General features: G+C 36.3%; 2 long non-coding RNA genes across 3 annotated transcripts; one reads left to right on the plus strand and one right to left on the minus strand.

Annotated features, from left to right (window-relative positions):
* The first annotated feature begins 2,581 nt into the window (after positions 1–2,581).
* Positions 2,582–4,491, plus strand: LOC112201116. Of its 2 annotated transcripts, XR_002936591.2 has the most exons (4): positions 2,582–3,085; positions 3,184–3,260; positions 3,753–3,878; positions 4,239–4,491. It is a non-coding gene; the product is annotated as an uncharacterized LOC112201116 (long non-coding RNA). The 2 variants fall into 2 exon arrangements; XR_002936590.2 differs by having other exon boundaries at positions 2,582–3,260.
* A 416-nt stretch (positions 4,492–4,907) lies between these two features.
* On the minus strand, positions 4,908–7,553 carry LOC112195871. Its single transcript, XR_005810493.1, has 3 exons — positions 7,494–7,553; positions 5,923–6,031; positions 4,908–5,181 (listed from the first exon to the last, which is right to left on the minus strand). It is a non-coding gene; the product is annotated as an uncharacterized LOC112195871 (long non-coding RNA).
* Positions 7,554–11,701: the final 4,148 nt, after the last annotated feature.

The raw sequence follows: 11,701 nt of genomic DNA on the forward strand, positions 1-11,701 counted from the left end.
TAAGAGCAACTCCTCTCCTTCTCTTTCTCTTATCGGTGATCACACTCCTAGTCCTAGTCTTCTCAGAAGCCGACTTTCAGTGCCACCAAACCCTCTGTCAACGTACTTCGGTCCTAGTCTCCTCGGGAGCCGACGGTAGTGCCGAGACCACAACGGTTACATAACCAGCCAAGCAAGGGTAACGCCCTAGCAACCCAGCCATGCTAAAGTCACGCTTTAGCAAGATCTCAACACTTCCCGGTGATTTCGCTCTGCTCAATCTACAATATTGAGTATCGATTGTGTGAACAAGAAGAAACTACAGCAAAGTCCTTACCACAAGGCACAAAGAATCCCGCGACGAGGTTGGTCCTCTCCTCGTCTACAATCGCTTGAAAGAAGTCAGGTCAAGGGACACCCCCGACGACCGCACCCGACTGTGCTGGCACGCCCGCGCAAGAAAAGAGATTGTTGATCAGCGGCAACAAAATTGGAGCCAAACATGTATAAGGACGAATATTTGCAAAAATTGAGAAAAAAAAAAGCCTAGATTTGCCAAATTGGAAACCCGAGCTCTCTTATCTCTCCTCTCACCGGAAATCGCTGCTTTCCTTCTTTTGGCCATAACTTCACCTTCCGGCCACCTCTGAACGTGCCAGCACCAACATTAGCTTCGTCTCTTTCTTCTGCACATATCTGTAGAGTCTTTGCGGCCTATCTCCGCCGCTACACGGCGCAGCAAGCAAGGCCCTATCTTAGGACAGTTTTAAGTCAACGCCGATTTCTTCTTCCTTCGGCCATCATAACTCGAGCCACCTAGCATTCTAGAATCCCTAGAAGATGCTGATCATACTCCATAAGTGGCTTTAATAGAAGGTGCTGGCACGCCTGCGCAAGAAAAGAGACTGTTGACCAGCTGCAACAAAATTGGAGCCAAACATGTATAAGGACGAATATTTGCAAAAATTGAGAAAAAAAAAAAAGCCTAGATTTGCAAAATTGGAAACCCGAGCTCTCTTATCTCTCCTCTCACCGGAAATCGCTGCTTTCCTTCTTTTGGCCATAACTTCACCTTCCGGCCACCTCTGAACGTGCCAGCACCAACATTAGCTTCGTCTCTTTCTTCCGCACATATCTGTAGAGTCTTTGTGGCCTATCTCCGCCGCTACACGGCGCAGCAAGCAAGGCCCTATCTTAGGACAGTTTTAAGTCAACGCCGATTTCTTCTTCCTTCGGCCATCATAACTCGAGCCACCTAGCATTCTAGAATCCCTAGAAGATGCTGATCATACTCCATAAGTGGCTTTAATAGAAATGAAACATGGACGGAGAACCAAGCCAAATTGGAAAACTAAGCAATTTTCCGATCTAGCAATTGTGGAGGTATTTTTCGAGCCCTTATGCTTTGATTTAGACTTTATGCTAGTTGGGAAAGTTGTTGTGCATGTTGAGAGGAAGAGTTGTAGGTATGTTTCACCGCCTAACTCGGAGGTTGATGACGGCACCGCCGCTGTCTGTGGCGGCTATTTCCGGCAACTTCTAGCCACCCTTGGGATAGAGAATTTTTCAATCTACACATTGATACGAACATTTCGATGTACAATACGTAATTTTTGGAGATTGCATGAATTTGTTAGGAATTTTACAGTTTCAATTGCTTCGGTTTTCAATCCGCGAGGATCAGACCGTTCGATCAACTTGTAGTTCTGATATAATGATCGTAGAATTATTCCGATGACTTTGTTTGATCAGGGATGATGATCTGACCATTGGATCTTCTGATAACTATGAAAAGACTATTCAAAAAGGCCATCCGTGAGGATCCAACCGTTGGATCGTTGTATAATTATGTTTTTTGAATTGTGTGCTAAGTTGAGATCATCGGTGATTAGGTGCTTGACGGAATTTTGTTGGTGAACGTTTTTGTGATTTTGGGCTGTTAGAGAATAGGTTGCGGGATTTAGAGGTGAGTAAATCTCACGAGGTTCATTTATTAACAGAATTATTTGTTTAATTTTTAAATCATTTTCGGAAATAAATATTTGTTTTAAATTATATGAACTTGATCGTCTACGGTTCATAGGTAAGTAAAATGAAGTTTTATTATAAAATGAGTTTTCACTAATTTTGTAATTGTGAACTATAGTTAGTACTAGTGGCATCCCTGAGTGGATGATTACCTATATATATATATATATATATATATATATATATATATATATATATATATATATATATATATATATATATATATACAGATTTTATCCATAGCGGAGCTCCACTTTGAAATTAACGTGTGAAGTTCGAGTTTTGGATCATTTTTCGGTCGCATATCCACATCTCGACCGTTCAGTTTTTAGGTACTAGTGTATAGATCATCTCTGCAAATTTTCAGCGAAATTGATGATCGTTAAGGTATCTCACTCGCTTAAACCATTGGAATGACTGAATCTGTCAACCTGAACCGTACTAGTTTTAAGGAAATTATCAATGCCTTAACGATCATCATTTTGGCTGAAAATTTGCAGAGACGATCTATACACTAGTACCTAAAAACTGAACGGTCGAGATGTGGATGTGCGGCCGAAAAGTGACCCAAAACTCGAACTTCACATGTTAATTTTCAAAGCGGAGCTCCGCTCTAGATAGGATCTGTATGTGTGTGTGTGTGTGTGTGTGTGTGTGTATATATATATATATACAGCAAGGTTCCAAAGAGGACGTCCTTGCTATACATAATCTGCGGATGGGTCAATCTCTGTCGTCCGTTTCTTTAAATGAAAAGCAACGGCTTGGATCGAGAGCGTTACTGTTTGGATACAGAGATAGAGAGAAGCTCAGAGCCTCAGATGATTTCATTTATATACAGAGATAGAGAGATAAAGAGAGGGGGAAGAGTGAGGCGATGGGAGCGGAAGACCCAACAACAAATATATGCGATTTCCAATCTGACACTGAAAGAGACGACTGATTCGAGCGAGAGGGAAGAACATGGCGAATCAAGGCGGTTCTTGGGTTTTGATTTGAGGAAGAACATGGGGACAGGAAGAGAACGAACAATGCGAATCTCGGTTCTTGGGTTCATCTGAGAAGAACACAAATCTGGGTATATCTATTTCTTTTTTTATTTTTCTTTTTTTAATAATTTCTTCTGATCGATTACACCGCTTTCATCTTTCGCTTCTGGGTTTTTTCGCTCCATAGAGACAGATAGCGAGAGCGAAGAGAGCAAAGGAAGAAGGGGAAGAAGAAGACATTCGGGAGAAGACAGAAAAGAGAAGGTAAAGCTTGAATTTTCGGTGTGATTGATCCTGTTTTGAATTTCGGTGCATGCAATTATGGGTGGTGCCTATGAATGTGGGTATGCGGTTTATCTATCTGGGTTTGGTTTGCAATTTGATCCACCTCACCGCCAAACTGAAGCTTTTTATTTTTCCCCACCTCATCAGTGCGAATATAACTGTTCCCACATTTTTATGTAAAGATTGAGCCTTTAGCTTCATTTTGATATTGGGTTTTGCTATTACTATGTTTGTCACACTTTCTGGAATCAAGTTTATGTTTTCGCTGCTAAGGCTTGGAATTGTCAACTGCATATATCATTGGTTAGCATCAACTTTGAAGGCTTTTATTTCTGTCTAATTGTTGGGTTTTGAAGTGGATAGTTTTCCTTATTTTAATCTTATAGCTTTTTGCTTATTAAATTATAGGTGTGTTCAATTTTGGTGGTGACTTGATTTGTTGGTTTGTATTGAAATACTGTTTATCTGCAGATTGGAACAAAGTAGTGGAGATACTATGATTTTGGTCCAAAAGGAGTAGTTGCCCTTATTCGTCTTTCTGGAACAGCAGGGACGGTGGATGTCTGTTACAAGAAGATCATGTCATTGTCCATGAAGGTAGTACGTTGTCATCTTTAAAGATCTGTTCATGTTATCTTCCATTTAAGTCTTTGCAAAGAAAATCGGTATTTGACTTTGATTTTCTTTTCTTCATTGATAGGCACTTAGATTTTAGTTTAGTTTTCAAGTATTCATTGTCCACAATGCATGTTTGACATTCATTGGGCATTAATTTGGACTGTTCAGTTGCTAGTTTGCCAGTAATCATTAAGTTTTATCACTTCACATACAAATGAGAATTAGATATCCCATTCAGAACTCTCCTGAGTTGCAACTGTAGGCTGCTTTGTGCAAGATGCTTTGCTTCTTGATTTTAACTGAAATTGTTAAATTTTTTGATGTGATTTTTGTGTGCAGGATTTCTATGAGGATATACTTGAGGAGCTGAGCAGGAACAAACATATCATTCTCAGACTATAATTAAAGAGTTGGTGCATGAAAAGCAATGGGATAGGCAAGAAATAGATGACTCGATGAATGTTTGTGGAATGTTTGTAGTAGTAAACACTAAATGTAATGTGAATGTAATGTGCATTTTCTGGAATCACAGTGTATAGAACATGTGAATGTAATGTGCATTTTCTGGAATCACAGAGCTTTGCTCTTGCTATGCTGGAGAAGGTGTCATTTGTTGTACTTTACAGTATTATAGAAGGAATGAAATGGCTTTAGTCTTTGTATATTGTATCTTATTTAGAAATGTTGGTTGTATCGGCTTTGCTTTGGAAGCATTTTGTTTTGTTGGTTGTGGTTGTTGTCTACTTTGGCAACAGAATTGAACTTCTTGTGATTTATTGGAACATATTAAGTCATTTTGCTCCAGATTGGAACATTTTGAGATTTATTGAACTTCTGATTTGAACTTCTTGTGATTTATTGCATTTTAAGTCATTTTGCTCCAGATTTGAACTTCTGATGCCATGGTTTTGAGTCTAACATTGCATATTAAGTAATTTTGCTCTACATTTTGAGTCTAACACAATATATTAAGTCATTTTGCTCCAAATTGGAACATTTTGAGTCTAACATTGCATATTAAGTCATTCCACTCCTCATTTTCTGGAATCATTACAAATCAACAACAATTGAGTATCCACAATTGAAACCATTACATAATGAATTGACTATGATCCTCACTCTACCATATAATCTTGAAATGATCCAAAATGTCTTCCAAAACCTGCAGAATCAAAGAGACCACAAAATCGTCTTGCCATAAACTGATCGGTGCATCCAAAACCTGCAGAATCAAAGAGACCACAAAATCGTCTTGCCATAAACTGATCGGTGCATCCAAAACCTGCATAATCAAACAGACCACAAAATCCAGAAGCTGTCATGGTACAAATAAAAACAAAGAAAGTTGATAAAACCAGAAGTTGGACTTAAGTGCATAGTCAGGCATAGAAGGTATATTGATCAATCAACAAAGTAGTCTCTAAGCCAATAGATAAAAAGAACTTTGGAAGAAAAAATTACTATTTCACAATTTCACTGAAAAAAAAGCATGAAGATTTGCTGACAAATATCAAATGGATTTTGAGTAGGCAAATGGGAGGACCTTGATGCTTCATTTTGCTGCATCTTATGTATTACAATTGAGCACCTTTTGCCTTTCGCAGTAGTTATGAATAATTGTATAAACAAACACGTCAGCATTGACATCAAGTCAGTCAACTTTCCATAGTTTTCCTACTCACCTCTGACCTTTTCCACTACTTATTGACCACTAAACGTCTATAAAATTGTTTGAAATATATCTAGCCATTAAAAATGCATCATGAAGGCAACACTTCTGCTGGAGGTATAACTTCTTTAAACAAACAATAATCTCCTGCTTAATCAGATCTTGATTACTACTCTCCTCCCACTCAAACATCAGTTTCTCTTCCCATTTGCTGCTGTATGAAAATAGCTAGTATAAGGGTCGCCATCTCTTGCTTATGACTCCAACATATTTCCCCTCTAAATACTAGTTCATCAAACCAAACAAACTAACAAATTAAAAGACAATTCAAATTATGATGAAAAAGAGATTTACTGTTGACAGCAAGCCACTCATTTAAATCTTCTCCAGTTGGAAGCTTTACTGATTCTCTTAGGTTCCCACTGCCTAGTGTTGCGTCAATGTGCTTTCTCAGCTGAGCCCCCTGCATCAAGATAAGATATACATTAATAAAATCACATGGTTATACCTATCTTGTAGTAGAAATCCAAAAAGGTCGATACACAAACCATAACAAAAGGAGCTCATTAAATTTCAGCTGGAAACTGAAACTAGATAATTGAACAGAGTGCCTTGAAAAGGCAATGGCCATCTTGCAAATCTATTGGGAGCTACATTTCTTTTGCTCCATTTCATAAAGATTAATCAGATCTTTATATAGATTCTGAAAGATGAACCATGGGAATACGAATATCGTCTAAAGCAAGGAGTTTATACCACTGCAGTAAAGATTGCATAAGAATAAAACCTATCACTTCATCCAGAAAACATGATGAATCAATTGTGAAATGAGTTATTATACCATTAAAAGTACAATATCTTGCATCTCTAACATAAACAGAAAGCATGATATATACATGTATATATCACCACTAAAAGTACAAACCCAATACAAAGCTTAGCACGTTAGCTATTTCTCAACAAATCAATCACAAGCACAGTAGCTATTTCTCAACAAACTCAAAACCAATCACAATAGCTATTTCTGATGCAGCTCAAAGCAAGCGCATAATTTAACCCTGAAATGTCATCGTTAGTATATAGTAAATAGGGATCGTTCTATTCCGGGGATTGAGGGTACACCTGTCATTGTAAAAATAAATTAATAAAAGTAAAAAGTATTATTTACAAAAATAAAACAAAGAAAGAAATATATACAAGTAAACACAATTAGGGGGTTTTAGATTTTGGTTTTCGGAAATAAACTAAGTAAAGAAAACAAAGAAAACTAAAAACATAATTACACGAATGGAATGAGAGAACAAAGATCAAAACCGAAACTATGATCAAATTCGATTAAACCCTAATATTGTTCATCTAAGTCATGAGAAAGGAGTTGATCATGTGAAATATTCGAAAGCAAATAATTTCCCATTTTTTACTTTTTAGTGCTAATTAACCTAAGTGAAAGCACAAAGATTAATCCTATCAAACATGTAATCAAGCCCTAGAAAGCTAGTCAATCATGACATGTTAACGCATGAAACACATAGAAATGCTATCAACTCAAGTGTGCAACTTAGTATGAAAAAGTCCACCTAATTGCAATCCTCTTTAATTAAATTCGGTTTTTGTCCAAAACCTTTACTACTTCGATTCAAGTTACACAAAACAAAAAGTTGATTTCATGTTCTTAAATCTAGCACCATTCATATCAAAACCCTAAGTGTTTAGAACCACATAAGATTAAAATACAAAAGATATCTATAAAGCAAATTTAATTAAACAGACTCACATAAGCAACTCTCGAATTACAATAATAGAATCTGAAAATTTCATTCAATCATATAAAATTTCAGAATTGAAAATCTTGTTCAAACATAAATGTCAACTAAAGCAAAACCAACGAATTCAAAACAAGGTTTACAAAGGAGAGGTCGAATTACACCGTGGATGGAAGATGAAGATGGATGATTAACGTTGTGGTCTCTTGAAACTCGAAAGAAAGCTTCAAGGATGGGGATGGATGGTGGTGCTCACGGCTTCTTCTTCTTCTTTCTTTGGCCTTGCTTGAACCCGTGGAGATGACTAGAGGATGGAGAGAGGAAGAGAAAAGCTCACGGCTACAATATAATTTTTCTGAATTTTTCTAAGGTGTGTGGAACCATTCTCAACGTCAAAGAGGTGGGTATATATAGGAGCACGGCTAGGGTTCACAAAGCAATCAGAATTTTCCACATAGCTTCAACCAATGACAATTCACCAAGTAAGCTTGTGATGTGGTCCAACCAATCATAGAATGCCAAGTAAGCCTTGTGATGTGGTCCAACCAATCAAAATTCTCTAAAATACCTCCCTAATATTTAATTGCTGAATTTCCTTGAAATTATTCTGATTTTCTTCATGAATTTCGGCCAACATTCCTTTAGGGATTTTAGGGATGAATCTAGACGCCTTTTGAGCTTTTCCTTGGTGCACACATATTTTCCTTCCATAAAAATCTCCCTTGACTCTCTCTTGGCGTCATCTCCTTGATTATTTCTGATTTTCATGTTGGCAATCACACCAAATTATTCCTCCAACAATATTTCTTTCCATAAAAGTCTCCCAAGAAAATCTCTCCTTGAAATCCTCAATCAATCATCTTTAATTCCCACGTTGTCACCTTGTTTTTCCTTAAGTATTACACGGCAAATTTAATCCCCAAGGAAAATATATTTTCCTTTTTAAAAACTCTTCCTTGAATCTCTCCTTGCCATGTCATCTTCAGGAAGCTTCTCTTTCCATTTATGAACTCAATTCAGCTTATTTATTCTAAATACCTGAAAATAGAAGATTTCTAAAATAAGAAATGGAAACTTTCCTAAACTAAAATGGAAACTTTCTAAAAATGGAAAATAGAAACTACAAAACGGAAACTTTCTACAATTAGGAACTTTCCCAATCAAAGAATGGAAACTTTCCTAAACAGAGTTTTATTAAGGAAATAACGCAGAAAATATAGGGAAATAACAGTTAAAACGTCGCATTAAAATGCTCCTATCAATTTCGCAACAAATCAAACACACCACAAAATCCATATCCCTTAAACTGACCAAATCAGATGCAAAATCTAAAAAATACCAAATACAGAAAACTCAAAGCTTACCTTAGAGAGCATGTTTTCTGGTCGTGAACTGATATATTTGAGACATTATTCTGCCAAATGAGATGATGAACAACTCAGCCTTTACTTGAGGAATATAAACTTGATCATCCTTTGACTCCATTTATTTGAAACTGAAAAGCACACATAAGATCAACAATCGAAAAAAAAAAAAAAAAAACCCAGAAACAGAAAGAAGAAAAGTCCCAAATATGGAAAAAAAAAACCCTAAATTTTGTAATTGGAAATCAAAAAAATCAGAAAAGAGAGAGAATCCATACTCTAGATGTGTTTCTCTGCTTCCAAGTCTCTAACTTTTGGCGCGAAAACTCCAAGGGATGTCGGGACCATAAGAGAGCTACAATTTTCATGAGAGAAAGGAAAAAAGAAAGCTTCGGTTGCACGATTGTTGCAACCTGAGATGAGTTTCTGGTATTTGGAGTTGAGAAGTTTTGGATTTTGGGTGGAGAAAGAGAACTAGAGCCTTCGATGCAACCAAAGTGGAGAGTCTACAGTCCAACTTCGGTTTTCTACTTCGACGAACGATGGGTTTTTGGGAAGAGATCGATCCAAGCCGTTGCTTTTCATTTAAAGAAACGGACGGCAGAGATTGACCCATCCGCAGATTATGTATAGCAAGGACGTCCTCTTTGGAACCTTGCTGTATGTATATATATATATATATATATATGTGTGTGTGTGTGTGTGGCATGCTCACCTAAGGGACAATTTTTAAGGGACTGTGAGGGATAAGTGAATCTGACCGCTGAAAATAAATGCACAGTTTAAAGTTGTTATACTTTCTGCTTTTATATTTAATACAGGTGGTCGAGATGCATTTGTCCCTCACAGCACAATCCCTTAAAATTGTCCCTTAGGTGAGCAAATCTGTATATATATCTTGGTGGAATTGTGTCTTCAGTTTATAATTGTTGTGCAATGTGATGTTGAGGAAAATAAATGAATTTGGAAAGAAAAGACGGTTTTGTCAGCTTTGAGTTTTGATATGATTTTGGCGACGGTTTTGAGTTGAGTAATTAATATTGGATAATGATAACCAGTGTGGTGATCTGTGAGATGATATGCATGACGATTTTGATTAAATGATGTGGGTTGTGGTTGTTGAGTGATTGGTATTATCAACCATTGAGTGTGTATTGTTTCTAGTTTATTTCTATTATTGAATTGTTTGTTTCTTTCGAAATCTCCTGAACTAAATTATATGTAGGGATTACTGTTTTCTGAATTGATTGGCTTTAATGTAAGCTCCTGAACTAAACTATATGCAGGGATTACTATGATTTCTATTGTTTGATTTTAATGTAATCTCCTGAACTAAACTATATGCATGGATTACTATGATTTTAGATTGTGTGCTTTTGGTGATCTCCTGAACTAATTTTCTAAGCATGGATTACTGGTTTTATTTAGTTTAATGGATGAGACTCGTATTGAGTCAAGAAATGTTTTATCACGTCATTGTGGTGATAAATGCTTCCTGTCGAGAAGAAAGGAGTGATTTCTTTGATTTGTTGTTGAGCTTTCAAATGGTTTGGTTTGTCACGGTGGTGACTTGTGTTTTCCTTAGAAAGAAAAAGATTTTGCTTTTGGAAAATAATCATTGTGTTAATTTGTTGTCCTTGAGTCGGAAATGTGGTTTTTGTTATTTCAAAAACCCACACGAGCTTGCAAAAGCTTACCGTGTTTGTTGTTTCAACCCGGTGCACTATTCCATAGTGTAGGGGTTATTGTGCAGGTCAGAGTAACAGTCGTCGAAGCTGAGGTTTTATTGCTGTCATAGCTTGGACGTAGTGGGGTACTTTGGTTTTAGTCTTCCGTTGTGTAGTGAGTGTGGTGAGTGCGTTTACTTATTGAATTGTTATTCAGTTTAATTTGTAAACTCTCGGTAATGTAATATGTGACTCTAAAGAACGAGTCAGTATTGACATTGTGAACTCAGTTTGTTAGTTGCTTAATTTCAACGAAAAATTTTCTAAGTGTTTTCTTGTGATTCTTAATTTATCGAGTTTCGGATTGGAAATTCCTTTATTCGAAATTCGAGGCGAGACAAAAGGTGTGTATGCTAATCAACTATAAGTATTTAAATGAACAATTAGAATAATGGATACTTCATCCCTCGAAAAGACGTCTTAATCAATCAAACTAAAGGTGCTAAAATCTTTAGTAAATTTAATTGTAAATCAAGATTTTGGCAACTAAAACTTACAGAGGACTCAAAACCATTGACTGCCTTTAGTACTCCATGTGGACTCTACCACTGGAATGTTATGCCTCTTGGGTTAAACATAGCCCCTCAGGTATTTCAAAGATGGATGGACAGTATCTTTGAAGATCGTAAAGATTTCTGTGTTGTCTACATAGACGATATCTTAATTTTCCCTAAAACCATAGAAGATCATAAGAAACATCTTCAAATACTCTGTCGTAAATTCCAAAAACATGGGATTATACTATCACCCAAGAAAATTGACATAGAGCAAGAATCTATAGATTTTCTTGGAATAACTCTAAACCATTCAGGAATAAAGCTTCAAGAGCATATAGTCTCTAAAGTAAGAGACTTTCCTGAAAAATTAACTGATAAAAAACAGTTACAGAGTCTATTAGGAATTTTAAACTATGGAAGAAGTTTTATTAAAAGTTTATCTCAAAAAGAGATCCCTTCAATAGAAAATTAAAGAAAAATAAGGAATTCTGTTGGACAGAAAAAGATAAAAGAATATTACAACAAATTAAATAGGATTTAAACCAAATCTCTGAAGTTTATTTTCCAAAATCAAGAGATAAACTAATCTTAGAAACAGATGCTTCAGGTAACGGTTGGGGATGTGTGTTAAAAGCAATCCCTAAAGAAAAATGAGAAGAAAAGAATCCTCCCATGTCTGAAAATAAAATAAGGATTAGGAAACAACCTATTCCCAAGAAACTTCAAAAAGAAGAATTAATATGCTGATATGTAATACCTTGGAATTCGTTATTAATTTCTAA

This window comes from Rosa chinensis, chromosome 4, assembly GCF_002994745.2.
Source record: "Rosa chinensis cultivar Old Blush chromosome 4, RchiOBHm-V2, whole genome shotgun sequence".
NCBI lineage: Eukaryota > Viridiplantae > Streptophyta > Magnoliopsida > Rosales > Rosaceae > Rosa > Rosa chinensis.